This window comes from Ranitomeya imitator, chromosome 8, assembly GCF_032444005.1.
Source record: "Ranitomeya imitator isolate aRanImi1 chromosome 8, aRanImi1.pri, whole genome shotgun sequence".
In the NCBI taxonomy this organism is placed as follows: domain Eukaryota; kingdom Metazoa; phylum Chordata; class Amphibia; order Anura; family Dendrobatidae; genus Ranitomeya; species Ranitomeya imitator.
Genome location: NC_091289.1, coordinates 137,131,655 through 137,148,641, shown reverse-complemented (window position 1 = coordinate 137,148,641; position 16,987 = coordinate 137,131,655). Strand labels below are relative to the sequence as shown.

At 44.1% G+C, this 16,987-nt stretch overlaps 1 protein-coding gene across 2 annotated transcripts in view; it reads right to left on the bottom strand.

The window, feature by feature from the left end:
- EXTL2 (exostosin like glycosyltransferase 2) overlaps positions 1 to 6,703 on the bottom strand; it is a 28,526-nt gene extending 21,823 nt beyond the window's left edge. Inside the window, exon 1 of one of the 2 annotated variants that reach the window (XM_069737403.1) lies at positions 6,550 to 6,703. The gene's annotated coding sequence lies outside the window, so the exon portion shown is untranslated. The remainder of the gene's footprint in view (positions 1 to 6,549) is intronic. The other variant, XM_069737404.1, reaches the window with a different exon arrangement.
- Positions 6,704 to 16,987: the final 10,284 nt, after the last annotated feature.

The window sequence follows — 16,987 nt, the reverse complement described above, 5'->3', positions numbered from 1 at the left end:
CCCAGTTTGTTTCAAGGTTTTGGCGAGCCTTTTGTGGTAGGATGGGCATTGACCTATCTTTTTCCTCGGCTTTCCATCCTCAGACTAATGGCCAGACCGAACGAACCAATCAGACCTTGGAAACATATCTGAGATGTTTTGTTTCTGCAGACCAGGATGATTGGGTGTCCTTTTTGCCGTTGGCTGAGTTCGCCCTTAATAATCGGGCCAGCTCGGCTACCTTGGTCTCTCCATTTTTCTGCAATTCTGGGTTCCATCCTCGTTTCTCTTCAGGACAGGTTGAGTCTTCGGACTGTCCTGGTGTGGATTCTGTGGTGGACAGGTTGCAGCAGATCTGGACTCAGGTAGTGGACAATTTGATCTTGTCCCAGGAGAAGGCTCAACTTTTCGCTAATCGCAGACGCCGTGTGGGTCCCCGACTTCGTGTTGGGGATCTGGTTTGGTTATCTTTTCGTCATATTCCTATGAAGGTTTCCTCTCCTAAATTTAAACCTCGTTTTATTGGTCCGTATAGGATTTCTGAGATTCTCAATCCTGTGTCTTTTCGTCTGACCCTCCCAGACTCCTTTTCCATACATAATGTATTCCATAGGTCGTTGTTGCGGAGATACGTGGCACCTATGGTTCCATCTGTTGAGCCTCCTGCCCCGGTTTTGGTGGAGGGGGAATTGGAGTATATTGTGGAGAAAATTTTGGATTCTTGTGTTTCTAGACGGAAACTCCAGTATCTGGTTAAATGGAAGGGTTATGCTCAGGAAGATAATTCCTGGGTTTTTGCCTCTGATGTCCATGCTCCAGATCTTGTTCGTGCCTTTCATGTGGCTCATCCTGGTCGGCCTGGGGGCTCTGGTGAGGGTTCGGTGACCCCTCCTCAAGGGGGGGGGGGTACTGTTGTGAATTCTGTGGCTGAATTCACTCCTGTGGTCACAAGTGGTACTGCAGCTTCTGAGCTTCCTCCCTCAGGTGTTCTGGTGAGCTCGTTGGCTGCTTTGTTATTTAACTCCACCTGATTCTGTCTTCCTTGCTCCTTGTCAATGTTCCAGTGTTGGATCTGAGCTTCTGGATCTTTCCTGTGGCCTGCTGCTCTGCTTAGATAAGTGCTTCTTTGCTTTTGTTGCTATTTTTTCTGTCCAGCTTGTCTATTCGTTTTGCTGGAAGCTCTGAGACGCAAAGGGTGTACCGCCGTGCCTTTAGTTCGGCACGGTGGGTCTTTTTGCCCCCTTTGCGTGGTTTTTTGCTTTAGGGTTTTTTGTAGACTGCAAAGTTCTCTTTGCTATCCTCGCTCTATCTAGAATATCGGGCCTCACTTTGCTGAATCTATTTCATCCCTACGTTTTGTCTTTTCATCTTACTCACAGTCATTATATGTGGGGGGCTGCCTTTTCCTTTGGGGTATTTCTCTGAGGCAAGCCAGGCTTGTTTTTCTATCTTCAGGCTAGTCAGTTTCTCAGGCTGTGCCGAGTTGCATAGGTAGTGTCAGGCGCAATCCACAGCTGCCTTTAGTTGTGTTTAGGATAGGTTCAGGTATTGCGGTCTACAGAGATTCCACGTCTCAGAGCTCGTTCTATTGTTTTTGGGTTATTGTCAGATCACTGTATGTGCTCTGATCGCTGGTACACTGTGTCACTGGATTGCACTCATAACAGGGTGGCACATGTAAAGGAGCTGAAACTCCTAAACCCTTCATCCAATTTTAATGTGGATACCCTCAAATGAAAGCTGAAAGTCTGAACTTCAACTGCACCAGAAATGTTTTGTTTAAAATTCATTGTGGTAATGTCTATAACCAAAATTAGAAAAATGTTGTCTCTGTCCAAATATATATGGACCTAACTGTATGTGCCCCTCCTGATATAATGTGCTCTATCCTGGTATAACGTGGCCCATCCTGGTATAATGTGCCCTAGTCTGATATAATATGCCCCATCCTGGTCTAATGTGCCACATCATGCTATAATGTCCCCCATCTTCCTCTAATGTGCCCCATATTGCTATAATGTGCCCCATCTTGCTATAATGTGCCACATCTTGGTTAATGTGGTCCATCCTAGTATATTTGTCCCCCATCCTGGTATAATGTATCCCATCCTGCTATAATGTGCCCCATCCTGGAATTGTTTTCCCCCATCCTACTATAATGTGCCCTATCCTGCTACAATGTGCCCCATCCTGCTATAATGTGCCCCATCCTGCTATAATGTGTCACATCCTGGTATTATGTGCCTTATCCTGGTATAATGTGGTCCATCCTGCTATAATGTGCCACATCTTGGTATAATGTGCCCATCCTGGTATAATGTGCCCCATCCTGGTATACATGTCCCCCATCCTGGTATAATGTATCCCATCCTGCTATAATGTGCCCATCCTGGTATTTATGTCCCCCATCCTGGAATAGTTGACCCCCATCCTGCTATAACATGCCACATCTTACTATAATGTGCCGCATCCTGTGTCACATCTTCATATAATGTGCCTCATCCTGGTATAATGTGCCCCATCTTGCTATAATGTGCCCCATCTTGCTCTAATGTGCCTGTGAAGGATTACCCCTTCCTCCCACGTCACCAATCCGTGACGTCACTACACAGGCCCAGCTCTCAGGCGCCCCCATTGTCTCTCAGGTCAGTAAAGGAACTGCACCTAGAGCAAATGGCCGCCGGGGAGACTGCCCTGTTACCCACACTGGGTATTCTAGGATTTGCAATCAGAGTAAAAGGATCAGCCCAAAATTAATTTATGATTTAATTGCCTTAAGGGCGCACTAGATAATTACAAGAAATATACAATCACAATATATCAAGAGTTACAGTCAGAGTACAATATAACAACAATAATACAAGGCTTAAAGGTATAAAGCTGGAGGTCAATTTACCAGGCTGAAGGTCGCTTGTGGAAGCCGGGGGCGCGCAGCATTCCGCAGGTCCAAACTTAGTTACCGGGCAGCCCCCAGAAAGCGTGTGCTTGCTCCCCTCTGGCTGGCATACCCTGTTCCTTAAGATATCATCATCATGTTCTTCTGTGGAGTGAGTGTCTCCCAGAGACCTTCGCTCTTCTTAAACCTGGATGAGCCCCCCTGCCTGCAGCTGGGTGGGCTTAGCAATCTCCACCCCCTCTGCCTCCCTGCAAGATTTATTCCAATTTCTAATAAATGGGATAACTTCCCGCAGGATGATCGGATCAGCACACGGGCAGTAGCAGCGCCTGTGGTTTGTTCTGCCGGTCGTACTGGGATCAAACCTGGACCCATTCGGTCCCTGTGGGAGGCTGATCTCTATATCTCGGGTTTCAGGCCTCCCACCGCCACGGGAGTCGCACAGTTGGATGCACAATTTCTTTAGGGCAAGGAGAATATTTTTTATGAGCCTGTACCTCGGACGATGCGTCCATAATTCACAATTCCATGTTGGAGACGGTTCGGCTGGGCTGCCATAATAGATGTGTATCCAGTGGCCACTTGGCATGCGTGTTTTAATTAAGCCCCCAAGCATTTCCAAGCCCCCTGCCGGCGTGGTTTCCTCATTGAGCTTTGAAGCACCGTCTACAGTTTACACTGAGCTCAGCCCGTTAGCATACTAATAGGAACTTTATTCATTAGAAAAGGTGGGGGCCAGGAGCGCTCCTCTCTGCAGACCTGACCAGGAGACAAAATGGAGTCACGCCAATCTGTGTTAGTATGCCCGTCCAAAGATGGCGGCTGTTCCCATCCTGCTATAATGTGCCCCATCTTGATATAATGTGCCCCATCTAGCTATAATATGTCACATCCTGATAGAATGTGTCACATCCTGATATAATGTGCTACATCTTGGTATAATGTGCCTCATCCAAGTATAATGTGGTCCATCCTGGTATATATGTCCTCCATCCTGCTACAATGTGCCCCATCCTGGTATAATGTGCCCCATCCTGGTATAATGTGTCACATCCTGCTATAATGTGCCCCATCCTGGTATAATGTGCCCCATCCTGCTATAATGTGCCCCATCCTGCTATAATGTGCCCCATCCTGCTATAATGTGCCCCATCCTGCTATAATGTGCCCCATCCTGCTATAATGTGCCCCATCCTGCTATAATGTGCCCCATCCTGCTATAATGTGCCCCATCCTGCTATAATGTGCCCCATCCTGGTATAATGTGCCCCATCCTGCTATAATGTGCCCCATCCTGGTATAATGTGCCCCATCCTGGTATAATGTGCCCCATCCTGGTATAATGTGCCCCATCCTGCTATAATGTGCCCCATCCTGGTATAATGTGCCCATCCTGGTATAATGTGCCCTGTTGTAATACATGACGTCAGTAACTATACCGCTAATCAAAGTTAGTGAGTCACTCTGCCTTCTGTGAGACCTGGTGACTCTGAAGAGCGGTATAGTCAGAGCTGCCCGGTCTCGCGGAGAGCAGCGGGAGCCACAACTCTGATGAGCAGCGACGTCAGCACTGTGAATAGCTGTAACATTACTGTTATTCTCAGCCGCCATGACTGGATTCGGAGAACGCTGGACTACGTTGGAACTGCATGGGAACGTTTTTTTCTAATAAATTGGTGAAAAAGAGACAGTGTATTTTTTTCTCTAGATATAGAAATACCAGCTCACCGACGCCCCAGGCACGAGATGCATAGGACAAGATGCAGCCACATTTTGGGGTACATAACATTTTTTAATCCCTTTTTATTCAGATTTTTCAGACACATAAACAAAAACCAGCAATTCTGTAATTGTTCTTATTTATTTATTGTTGCGTTGTTCACTGCGCAGTAAAAGTGATAAGACTGATTTGGCCGTCGGCTCGGTATGATTACAGCGATACCAGATTTATACATTTTTTAAGCTTTTGCTGCTTTTACACACCAACATTTTACAAAAATGAATTTTGTATTTGTATCGTCATATTCTGAGAGCTGGCGTTTTTATTTTTACCATTTTTTTTACATATGATTTTTTGGTCACTTATTATTCAATTTCTTGTGCGTCAGTATGATGAAAAAGTGAGCTTTTATGGTTTGTTTTTTATTACTTTTTTAACTGTATTTGCCGTACAGAATAAATAACTTGCCAGTTTTATAAACCAGATTGTTCCGGAGTGGCGATACCAATTATGTTTACTTTTTTTTGTTAGTTTTATCAGAAAGTCTGCGTTTTTAGTGGCAACACAGCTTTTTGTGCGTTTTTTGTTTGTTTTCTTTTTACACATTTTAACTTTTTTTCACTTAGTCCCACCGTGGGACATGTATCATTTTCACTCTGATCACTGTTCTCATATACTTCAGTGATTGTGTACAACAAAAAATGAGAGCAGTTAGTGGGTCACTGACTCAACCTGTGAGATCCCGCATATAACTGGATCTCACAGACTACTGCACCCTGGGGTCATCGGATGACTTCAGGGTACCGTGGCATCAATCGGCACCCGCGATTACATTCATGGGAGGGTGGTTGATCCTGCCATAGGATTTTTTTAACCCCCTTTTCAGCCACTTACTCACTGCTGTTGTGATTGCCAGCAGTATTTAAGGGGTTAATCAACCTGGTCCGATACCACAGGGTGTCAACTGCGGGAATTTCGGCCGCTATTGCTATTTTGTTATCCCCAATCGGACTAAAGCCCCTTAAGAAATGCTGTTTTTAATGCCTATCGACGGTTATTAAGGGGTTTTATCGAGCTGCTTTGTTTTTGATATTTCTGGTATTTGATTTTGACAAAATTCAATTGATACATTCATGTGTTGAGTACAGTGGAAACGCACTAAAAACACATAGCGTTTTTTTTACCTGCGTATTTTCCACAACTTAAGCAATTTAATGAGGAAATTCCATATAGAGCTTAAGAGAAACGGACTTGTAGCAGATTTCAAAAATGCAACAGCCGGACAGTTTACACTGAGGAAAAAAAGCAGCAGCGGGAACGAGATTTCTATAAATCCCATCCACTCTGCTGGAGCGGTAAGACTCTGCATTTTTCAAGCAAAATTATAGAAAATGCAGATTCAAGATTCAGTGGGTGGAATCCACATCGAGTACTTTTTCTGCAACACGTCGTCCTTGTTTTCGGCAGCTTTGGAGAGGGACGTTGTATAGACCCCACCTGCACTTGTCTTGTAGTACTCCTTATTAAGCTAGGTTCCCATTGCGTTAATGGGAACGCGCTAACGGACAGCGTTGCACGGCGAAAGTAACGCCGTGCAACGCGTCCGTTAGCGCGCCCATTCACGGCAATGGGAACGCGCAGCACTAGCGCGTGCCATGTTCGGCACGCGCTAGCGACGCGCCGGTGTTTCCTGGCGCGCCTCGGACGCGGTCCGTTCCCCGCTCTCGCAGATCGGGGACGTTATTGATTTACACTATTATTTATGAAAGTGTCATTTGCATCAAGAAACATTTCACGTGTCTGATAAATCTTGACCAAGTTACCTTCCTGCCAGGAATCCGTCATTTTCAGCATTTGTGAAAGGCAACGTGCATCACTATAGCATTATCATATTGACCCTGCATTAACAGTAGAAATTTAATAGAAAAAAAATGTACACATGTAATATTCTTACCCAGAGCAAAAGTTCTTAGAAGAAGAGTGTGAACAGGCAGCACAGCAAAATGTTCCTTCTTGTTAGCAAACCACATGAATCCTCAGCTCTCAGCCCAGGGTTCTGCACCGATTTCCTGTTCATTCCCACAATGCTCTGCTGCCTCTTCTTTCCTCCCTAGGACAGGGCTCAGGTTACATCACTTCTCCAATACTGCTAGCACAAGGAATCTCAGAGACTTTGGCACCCTGCTGTTAGGAAACTACAACTCCCATCATGCTCTGGCAGTTGACTGACAGAATGTGGCTATCAGGGAATGCTGGTAGTTGTGGTTTCACTCCATCTAGGGGGCTGTAGGTTGCTGGTGCCTGAAGGAGTTGCAGTTGCTTTATACTAAGGCTGCCGTCACACTGTCAGTATTTGGTCAGTATTTTCCATCAGTATTTCTCAGCTAAAACCAGGAGTGGAACAATTAGAGGAAAAGTATAATAGAAACATATGCACCACTTCTGTATTTATCACCCACTCCTGGTTTTGGCTGAGAAATACTGATGCAAAATACTGACCAAATACTGCTAATGTGATGGCTGCCTAAAGGTACCTTCACACTAAACGATATCGCTAGCGATCCGTGACGTTGCAGCGTCCTGGATAGCGATATCGTTTAGTTTGACAGGCAGCAGCGATCAGAATCCTGCTGTGATGTCGTTGGTCGGGGCTAGAGGGCCAGAACTTTATTTCGTCGCTGGACTCCCTGCAGACATCGCTGAATCGGCATGTGTGACACCGATTCAGCGATGTCTTCGCTGGTAACCAGGGTAAACATCGGGTTACTAAGCGCAGGGCCGCACTTAGTAACCCGATGTTTACCCTCGATACCATCCTAAAAGTAAAAAAACAAACGCTTCATACTTACCTTCCACTGTCTGTCCCCGGCGCTCTGCTTTCCTGCACTCACTGTGAGCACAGCGGCCGGAAAGCAGAGCGGTGACGTCACCGTTGTGCTTTCCGGCCGCTGTGCTCACAGCCAGTACAGAGAAGCACAGCGCCGGGGACAGACAGCGGAAGGTAAGTATGAAGCGTTTGTTTTTTTTTTACTTTTAGGATGGTAACCAGGGTAAACATCGGGTTACTAAGCGTGGCCCTGCGCTTAGTAACCCGATGTTTACCCTGGTTACTGGCATAGTTGGTCGCTGGAGAGCGGTCTGTGTGACAGCTCTCCAGCGACCAAACAGCGACGCTGCAGCGATCCGGATCGTTGTCGGTATCGCTGCAGCGTCGTTTAGTGTGAAGGGACCTTAACTCTGAGATCACTTTGTGTTTGCAGCTGTGTATATCGATACGGTCAGACGCCTCTCACTCAGCAAAACCAGATCTCCGCTTTGCACTGATGAGGGGCAGTACCCCGAAACACCGTGTCTGCAAATTGAGAATCTGATTTGGCTATTATCCTAAGTCATGTGACAAGGCTCGTTAAAGGGAACCTATCACCACCAAAAACGAAGATGAGCTAAGCCCACCAGCATCAGGGGCTTATCTACAGCATTCTGTAATGCTGTAGATAAGCCCCAGATGTATCCTGAAAGATGAGAAAAAGAGGTTAGATTATACTCACCCAGGGGCGGTCCGGTCCGATGGGTGTCGCGGTCCGGAGCCTACCATCTTCAACAGATGACGTCCTCTTCTTGTCTTCACGCTGCGGCTCCGGCGTACTTTGTCTGTCCTGTTGAGGGCAGAGCAAACTACTGCAGTGCGCAGGCGCTGGGCCTCTCTGACCTTTCCTGGAGTGGTTTCAGGTCCAGGTACCGCTGGAGTGGTTTCAGGTCCAGGTACCGCTGGAGTGGTATCAGGTTCAGGTACCGCTGGAGTGGTTTCAGGTTCAGGTACCGCTGGAGTGGTTTCAGGTCCAGGTACCGCTGGAGTGGTTTCAGGTCCAGGTACCGCTGGAGTGGTTTCAGGTCCAGGTACCGCTGGAGTGGTTTCAGGGTCAGGTAGCACTGGAGTGGTTTCAGGTCCAGGTACCGCTGGAGTGGTTTCAGGTCCAGGTACCGCTGGAGTGGTTTCAGGTCCAGGTACCGCTGGAGTGGTTTCAGGTCCAGGTACCGCTGGAGTGGTTTCAGGTCCAGGTACCGCTGGAGTGGTTTCAGGTCCAGGTACCGCTGGAGTGGTTTCAGGTCCAGGTACCGCTGGAGTGGTTTCAAGTCCAGGTACCGCTGGAGTGGTTTCAGGGTCAGGTAGCACTGGAGTGGTTTCAGGTCCAGGTACTGCTGGAGTGGTTTCAGGTCCAGGTACCGCTGGAGTGGTTTCAGGTCCAGGTACCGCTGGAGTGGTTTCAGGTCCAGGTACCGCTGGAGTGGTTTCAGGTCCAGGTCGCGCTGGAGTGGTTTCAGGTCCAGGTACCGCTGGAGTGGTTTCAGGTTCAGGTACCGCTGGAGTGGTTTCAGGTCCAGGTCGCGCTGGAGTGGTTTCAGGTCCAGGTACCGCTGGAGTGGTATCAGGTTCAGGTACCGCTGGAGTGGTTTCAGGTTCAGGTACCGCTGGAGTGGTTTCAGGTTCAGGTACCGCTGGAGTGGTTTCAGGTCCAGGTACCGCTGGAGTGGTTTCAGGTCCAGGTCGCGCTGGAGTGGTTTCAGGTCCAGGTACCGCTGGAGTGGTATCAGGTCCAGGTACTGCTGGAGTGGTTTCAGGTCCAGGTACCGCTCGAGTGGTTTCAGGTCCAGGTCGCGCTGGAGTGGTTTCAGGTCCAGGTCGCGCTGGAGTGGTTTCAGGTCCAGGTACCGCTGGAGTGGTTTCAGGGTCAGGTAGCACTGGAGTGGTTTCAGGTCCAGGTACCGCTGGAGTGGTTTCAGGTCCAGGTACTGCTGGAGTGGTTTCAGGTCCAGGTACTGCTGGAGTGGTTTCAGGTCCAGGTACCACTTGAGTGGTTTCAGGTCCAGGTACCGCTGGAGTGGTTTCAGGTCCAGGTACCGCTGGAGTGGTTTCAGGTCCAGGTACTGTCGGCGTGGTTTTAGGTTCAGACAACACGCGTATCAGGAGCCGGTTCTGGGTTACACAACATTGTTAAATAAAACAGAGAACAGGGACCTGGCAACAGACTGGTTGCAGCAACACTTACTAACCAAATGTGAAGCATTATAGGGGAGCGTGCCTTAAATACCTGTTTCTCATCTATTGGCTGGGGGCATTTCCAGAGCATGCACCCTAAGTGCGTCGCTGGGAGACTTGTGCAACATGTGCAGGTCCAGGGGAGCAGGTAGTTACAGAAGAGGAAGAACACACCGCAGAGCGGCCTGGGGGGTGAATAGGTGGGTGTCCCTGTCGGGAGGAGGGAGCGGGAACATGCAGGTACAACACTGGGGTTACAGAAGTACAGTGCTGACAAAGACTACAAAGACATGGATACAAAAACAGTATAAAAAAGGAAAAGATAAAACACAGATTAATCTTAAAAAGTAAATCTGTGAGAGCTTTTTTGCAATTTTACCCACAAATGTGAATATATGCCCTGATCATGAATATATCCATGGATTCTGTAAAACTAGCAATGGAATACAAGAAAATGTAAAATATTGTTTTACCTTGTTGTGTCTCTGCAGTACAAATGGAAAGACTGCACAAGGTGAAAGCACGGATGCCCCTGCGTTTGACACCTATGTGCCAGAAGAGGCATACAGGGACACATCTGCTGGCCACATGGTTGTCCAACATTGACAGCTACAGGTTTAAATGCTCTGTGTATACACTCCATGTCTGCTTTCCATCAGATAGACAGAGAAAAGAAAAAAAAAAAGTTGAATTCCAGCTCCTTAAAACATGACGTTTATTGTATCCAAATAAAAAATCCAAATGTCCATGGTGTGCAACCTCCCACCGGTAAGTGCCTGGGATGACAGAGATAAACGGCTACGCGTTTCGATCGGAGTGATCTTTATCAAAGCCATACCTGGATCAGGCAGCTTCTCCTACTTATAAGGAGGCTCACCCAACCAGATCATTCATTTGAGTCACATGGCAATTTGACAGGTCCTTTCATCTAAAATCATTGTTCTATATGTAACAACATAACAAAAATAAAGGATTAAAATCACATTCAGCAATAATGTAACATAACTTCATGTCTTTTATTCAATCCTGTTGGGACACAGGTGTTCAATTGGAAAATCCAATATGCTTCTCGTGTGAGAAGCCGGCGTCTAATGTCACCACCCCGACTAGGGGTATTAACCCGTTCTATGCCCTGAACCTGAAGAGTGACAGTGCTGCGTGCATGGTGCCTAACAAAATGTTTGGATGCTGCTGATATATTCCTGTCATTATTCTGAGTGTTACCTATGTCATATAAGTGTTCCCTAATGCGTGTTTTCAATTTTCTGGACGTACAGCCCACATACGACAGGTTACACTCTATACATTTGATTTTGTATACCACATTGCAAGAATTACAATTGATGTACTGCTTTATATCAAATTTGATAGTTTCATCCGCATTATAAAATGTCTTTTCAATACTGGCGAATTTACATGTGCTACAATTTCGTGTGCCACACCTGAAAAATCCTGGATAATTTAACCAGGTTCTGATGGATTTATTTTTGGAGCAGAACAAGCTAGGGGCTATTTTATTACCAATGGTCGGGGCTCTTCTCGACACCACATTAATGCCAGAATTTAGTATGTTATACAGCTGCGGATCTTCATATAAAATAGGTAAATATCTGTTGACAATATCTCTAATTCTAGCGAACTGCGGGCTATATTGAAAGCATATGTATGGCTTTTGTTCCATTTGTAAATTTCTATGCTTTTGTGCTGTAACTAGTTCTTTACGATCTTTTCCTGCTACTATTTTTTTGGCCCGATTAATTGTCCATTGAGGGTATTGTCGATATGTTAATTTATTTGCTATTTGCTCGATTTCACCCTTGAGATCTTTTTCTGAGCTGCAATTCCTTTTAATCCTGGTGAACTCACCCACCGGAATGGATTTAATTGTATGCCTGCTATGGCTGCTTTTGGCATGCAGTATTGTGTTACCCCTCACTGGCTTGTGATGTGTTCTGGTGACGATATTTGAATCTATTTGCCCCGTGAGCTCCAGATCTAGAAATGATATACTTTTGCTATCTGCCCTATGCGTAAATCTAATATTGTACTCATTCTGATTCAGGTACTCCATGAAGCGCGGTATGGCAGACACATCACCCTCCCATATCATGAGCGTATCATCAATGTATCTGCCATACCACGCCACATATTCCAAATACGGATTGTTCACGGAAAAAACGCACTCCATCTCCCAAAAGGACATAACCAAATTAGCAAGGGAGGGAGAGTATTTCGCACCCATGGCCACTCCAGCTTGCTGCATATAAAATTGATTATCAAATGCAAAAAAGTTACTAGTGAGCAAAAAATGTATTACCATCAGCAGATATTCAATCAAATCCTCAGAATACTGACTGAATTTGACAAGGTGATAATGGATCGCTCTTATTGCTAGATCGTGCGGGATGCATGTATATAAAGATATAACGTCGCAGCAGAGCCAGGAATAATTTTTTTGCCATATCTTACCATCAAAAATACGTAATACCTCCTTAGAGTCTTTTATATATCCAGGGGAACGTTTTACAAGTGGCTGGAGGAGAGAGTCTACCCATTGACAGAGTCTTTCATTGCAGGACCCGATTCCAGATACTATGGGTCGCATTGGGGGAATCCCCTCTTTTTTATGTATTTTAGGGACCCCATATATTATAGGAGTGACTGGACATTCAACTATTAGATATTCCATTTGTGTTTTAGTTAATACCCCCAGATCGAATCCCTCCTTGATAATGACATCTCTCTTTTTAATAATTTCTTGTGAGGGATTATTTGTTAGTTTCTTATACGTGATTTGATCAGATAATAGTTCCAGCATTTTTTTCTGATAGTCCACTGTGTCCAATACCACTACCACCCCTCCCTTATCTGACATTTTAATTGTAAGATCTGGCATATTTTGTAGCTCTCTTATAGCGTTACGTTTTTTTATAGATATATTCTTAGGGTTGTATTTATTATTAGTTTTTATTTCCTTGTTTAATTGTCTGAGTTCCCTTTCTATGTTTTCTTGAAATTTGTCCATACACTCAGATCTGGCCTGGATTGGATAATAGTAGGGATTTTTTGTAGTAAAATTCTTGGAAACATGCACCCGATCACTATCCAGCAATGTATCTGAGCTGAGATCTTGTAGCGCAATTAGTGCTACTTGTTCTTTAAAGTCCATCTGTGAGTACTCATTATCCACCATAGGTGGTGCTACAGATCCTTCCTGACTTAATTCCTCTTCAGTATTTTGCTCCTGATAAAAATGTTTTCTGATGGTCAGGTTGCGGATAAATTTATTAGTGTCCATAATTGTTGCAAATAGGTCAAAATCCTGGTCAGGAACAAAATTTAATCCCAAGGATAAAACTTGGACCTGTTCTGATGATAAACTTCTGGATGACAGGTTAAGTACATTCGTATATTCATTTATCTTTTGTGCAGTTTCTTGTTGCGTGTAGTCATTCCCCCGTCGTTTGTGTTTTCTCCCCCCCCGCCTGCTGCGTTTTTTGGCTGGCGGTAGTTATTTCTTGGGGTGTATACTCTGTTTTCATTCAGGGAAATGTCTGACGCACTGGCCTGATTGTCTGATGAGTCAGGGTCTGACGAAGTGAAATATACATGCGATTTTTCTTTGCTCTTAGCGTTTTTTCGTTTATGGCGAGATTGACTATACTTCAGTATCGATTTCGGGGTTTTATTTATATTAGTCCAGTTACCCCAATCATACACTTTATTAGTCGCATAATCGTCAGAGTCTCTAGTAAATTTTCTTTTTTTCCGATCTGAAACAGGTGCACAGTTTGATGCACTTATGACACAAACCAAAGAAAAAATAATGGGTTTGGAGGAACAAATCATGGATCGGAAAAAAAGAAAATTTACTAGAGACTCTGACGATTATGCGACTAATAAAGTGTATGATTGGGGTAACTGGACTAATATAAATAAAACCCCGAAATCGATACTGAAGTATAGTCAATCTCGCCATAAACGAAAAAACGCTAAGAGCAAAGAAAAATCGCATGTATATTTCACTTCGTCAGACCCTGACTCATCAGACAATCAGGCCAGTGCGTCAGACATTTCCCTGAATGAAAACAGAGTATACACCCCAAGAAATAACTACCGCCAGCCAAAAAACGCAGCAGGCGGGGGGGGAGAAAACACAAACGACGGGGGAATGACTACACGCAACAAGAAACTGCACAAAAGATAAATGAATATACGAATGTACTTAACCTGTCATCCAGAAGTTTATCATCAGAACAGGTCCAAGTTTTATCCTTGGGATTAAATTTTGTTCCTGACCAGGATTTTGACCTATTTGCAACAATTATGGACACTAATAAATTTATCCGCAACCTGACCATCAGAAAACATTTTTATCAGGAGCAAAATACTGAAGAGGAATTAAGTCAGGAAGGATCTGTAGCACCACCTATGGTGGATAATGAGTACTCACAGATGGACTTTAAAGAACAAGTAGCACTAATTGCGCTACAAGATCTCAGCTCAGATACATTGCTGGATAGTGATCGGGTGCATGTTTCCAAGAATTTTACTACAAAAAATCCCTACTATTATCCAATCCAGGCCAGATCTGAGTGTATGGACAAATTTCAAGAAAACATAGAAAGGGAACTCAGACAATTAAACAAGGAAATAAAAACTAATAATAAATACAACCCTAAGAATATATCTATAAAAAAACGTAACGCTATAAGAGAGCTACAAAATATGCCAGATCTTACAATTAAAATGTCAGATAAGGGAGGGGTGGTAGTGGTATTGGACACAGTGGACTATCAGAAAAAAATGCTGGAACTATTATCTGATCAAATCACGTATAAGAAACTAACAAATAATCCCTCACAAGAAATTATTAAAAAGAGAGATGTCATTATCAAGGAGGGATTCGATCTGGGGGTATTAACTAAAACACAAATGGAATATCTAATAGTTGAATGTCCAGTCACTCCTATAATATATGGGGTCCCTAAAATACATAAAAAAGAGGGGATTCCCCCAATGCGACCCATAGTATCTGGAATCGGGTCCTGCAATGAAAGACTCTGTCAATGGGTAGACTCTCTCCTCCAGCCACTTGTAAAACGTTCCCCTGGATATATAAAAGACTCTAAGGAGGTATTACGTATTTTTGATGGTAAGATATGGCAAAAAAATTATTCCTGGCTCTGCTGCGACGTTATATCTTTATATACATGCATCCCGCACGATCTAGCAATAAGAGCGATCCATTATCACCTTGTCAAATTCAGTCAGTATTCTGAGGATTTGATTGAATATCTGCTGATGGTAATACATTTTTTGCTCACTAGTAACTTTTTTGCATTTGATAATCAATTTTATATGCAGCAAGCTGGAGTGGCCATGGGTGCGAAATACTCTCCCTCCCTTGCTAATTTGGTTATGTCCTTTTGGGAGATGGAGTGCGTTTTTTCCGTGAACAATCCGTATTTGGAATATGTGGCGTGGTATGGCAGATACATTGATGATACGCTCATGATATGGGAGGGTGATGTGTCTGCCATACCGCGCTTCATGGAGTACCTGAATCAGAATGAGTACAATATTAGATTTACGCATAGGGCAGATAGCAAAAGTATATCATTTCTAGATCTGGAGCTCACGGGGCAAATAGATTCAAATATCGTCACCAGAACACATCACAAGCCAGTGAGGGGTAACACAATACTGCATGCCAAAAGCAGCCATAGCAGGCATACAATTAAATCCATTCCGGTGGGTGAGTTCACCAGGATTAAAAGGAATTGCAGCTCAGAAAAAGATCTCAAGGGTGAAATCGAGCAAATAGCAAATAAATTAACATATCGACAATACCCTCAATGGACAATTAATCGGGCCAAAAAAATAGTAGCAGGAAAAGATCGTAAAGAACTAGTTACAGCACAAAAGCATAGAAATTTACAAATGGAACAAAAGCCATACATATGCTTTCAATATAGCCCGCAGTTCGCTAGAATTAGAGATATTGTCAACAGATATTTACCTATTTTATATGAAGATCCGCAGCTGTATAACATACTAAATTCTGGCATTAATGTGGTGTCGAGAAGAGCCCCGACCATTGGTAATAAAATAGCCCCTAGCTTGTTCTGCTCCAAAAATAAATCCATCAGAACCTGGTTAAATTATCCAGGATTTTTCAGGAGTGGCACACGAAATTGTAGCACATGTAAATTCGCCAGTATTGAAAAGACATTTTATAATGCGGATGAAACTATCAAATTTGATATAAAGCAGTACATCAATTGTAATTCTTGCAATGTGGTATACAAAATCAAATGTATAGAGTGTAACCTGTCGTATGTGGGCTGTACGTCCAGAAAATTGAAAACACGCATTAGGGAACACTTATATGACATAGGTAACACTCAGAATAATGACAGGAATATATCAGCAGCATCCAAACATTTTGTTAGGCACCATGCACGCAGCACTGTCACTCTTCAGGTTCAGGGCATAGAACGGGTTAATACCCCTAGTCGGGGTGGTGACATTAGACGCCGGCTTCTCACACGAGAAGCATATTGGATTTTCCAATTGAACACCTGTGTCCCAACAGGATTGAATAAAAGACATGAAGTTATGTTACATTATTGCTGAATGTGATTTTAATCCTTTATTTTTGTTATGTTGTTACATATAGAACAATGATTTTAGATGAAAGGACCTGTCAAATTGCCATGTGACTCAAATGAATGATCTGGTTGGGTGAGCCTCCTTATAAGTAGGAGAAGCTGCCTGATCCAGGTATGGCTTTGATAAAGATCACTCCGATCGAAACGCGTAGCCGTTTATCTCTGTCATCCCAGGCACTTACCGGTGGGAGGTTGCACACCATGGACATTTGGATTTTTTATTTGGATACAATAAACGTCATGTTTTAAGGAGCTGGAATTCAACTTTTTTTTTTTCTTTTCTCTGATGATTGGATCGTCTTCCTGCAGCGGAGTTCCGTGCACCTGCGGTGATTTACCGGTGAGCTGGCTACAAACTCCTTTTCTCTTTGTTTCCATCAGATAACCTGCATACATTACCTGGTCACAGCGGGGCACGGGTGCAGGCAGTGATCCAGTGCCCCTAGCCTTTCATCTGTATAACGCATAACTCCACGTATGGCAGATATGTTCACAAAATCAAAAAATGCTCTAAAAACTCGGACTATTGATTTCAATGGGGATAAATACCTTTATTTTCCATGTCTTTTTTATTACAGGAAAAAAAAGAACATGTCAATTATTTCGGTGATTCTCCATGAAAAAAATGAGCAGAAATGAACTTCGGAATAAACTAGAAGCAGGGAAAAACATACAGAAAA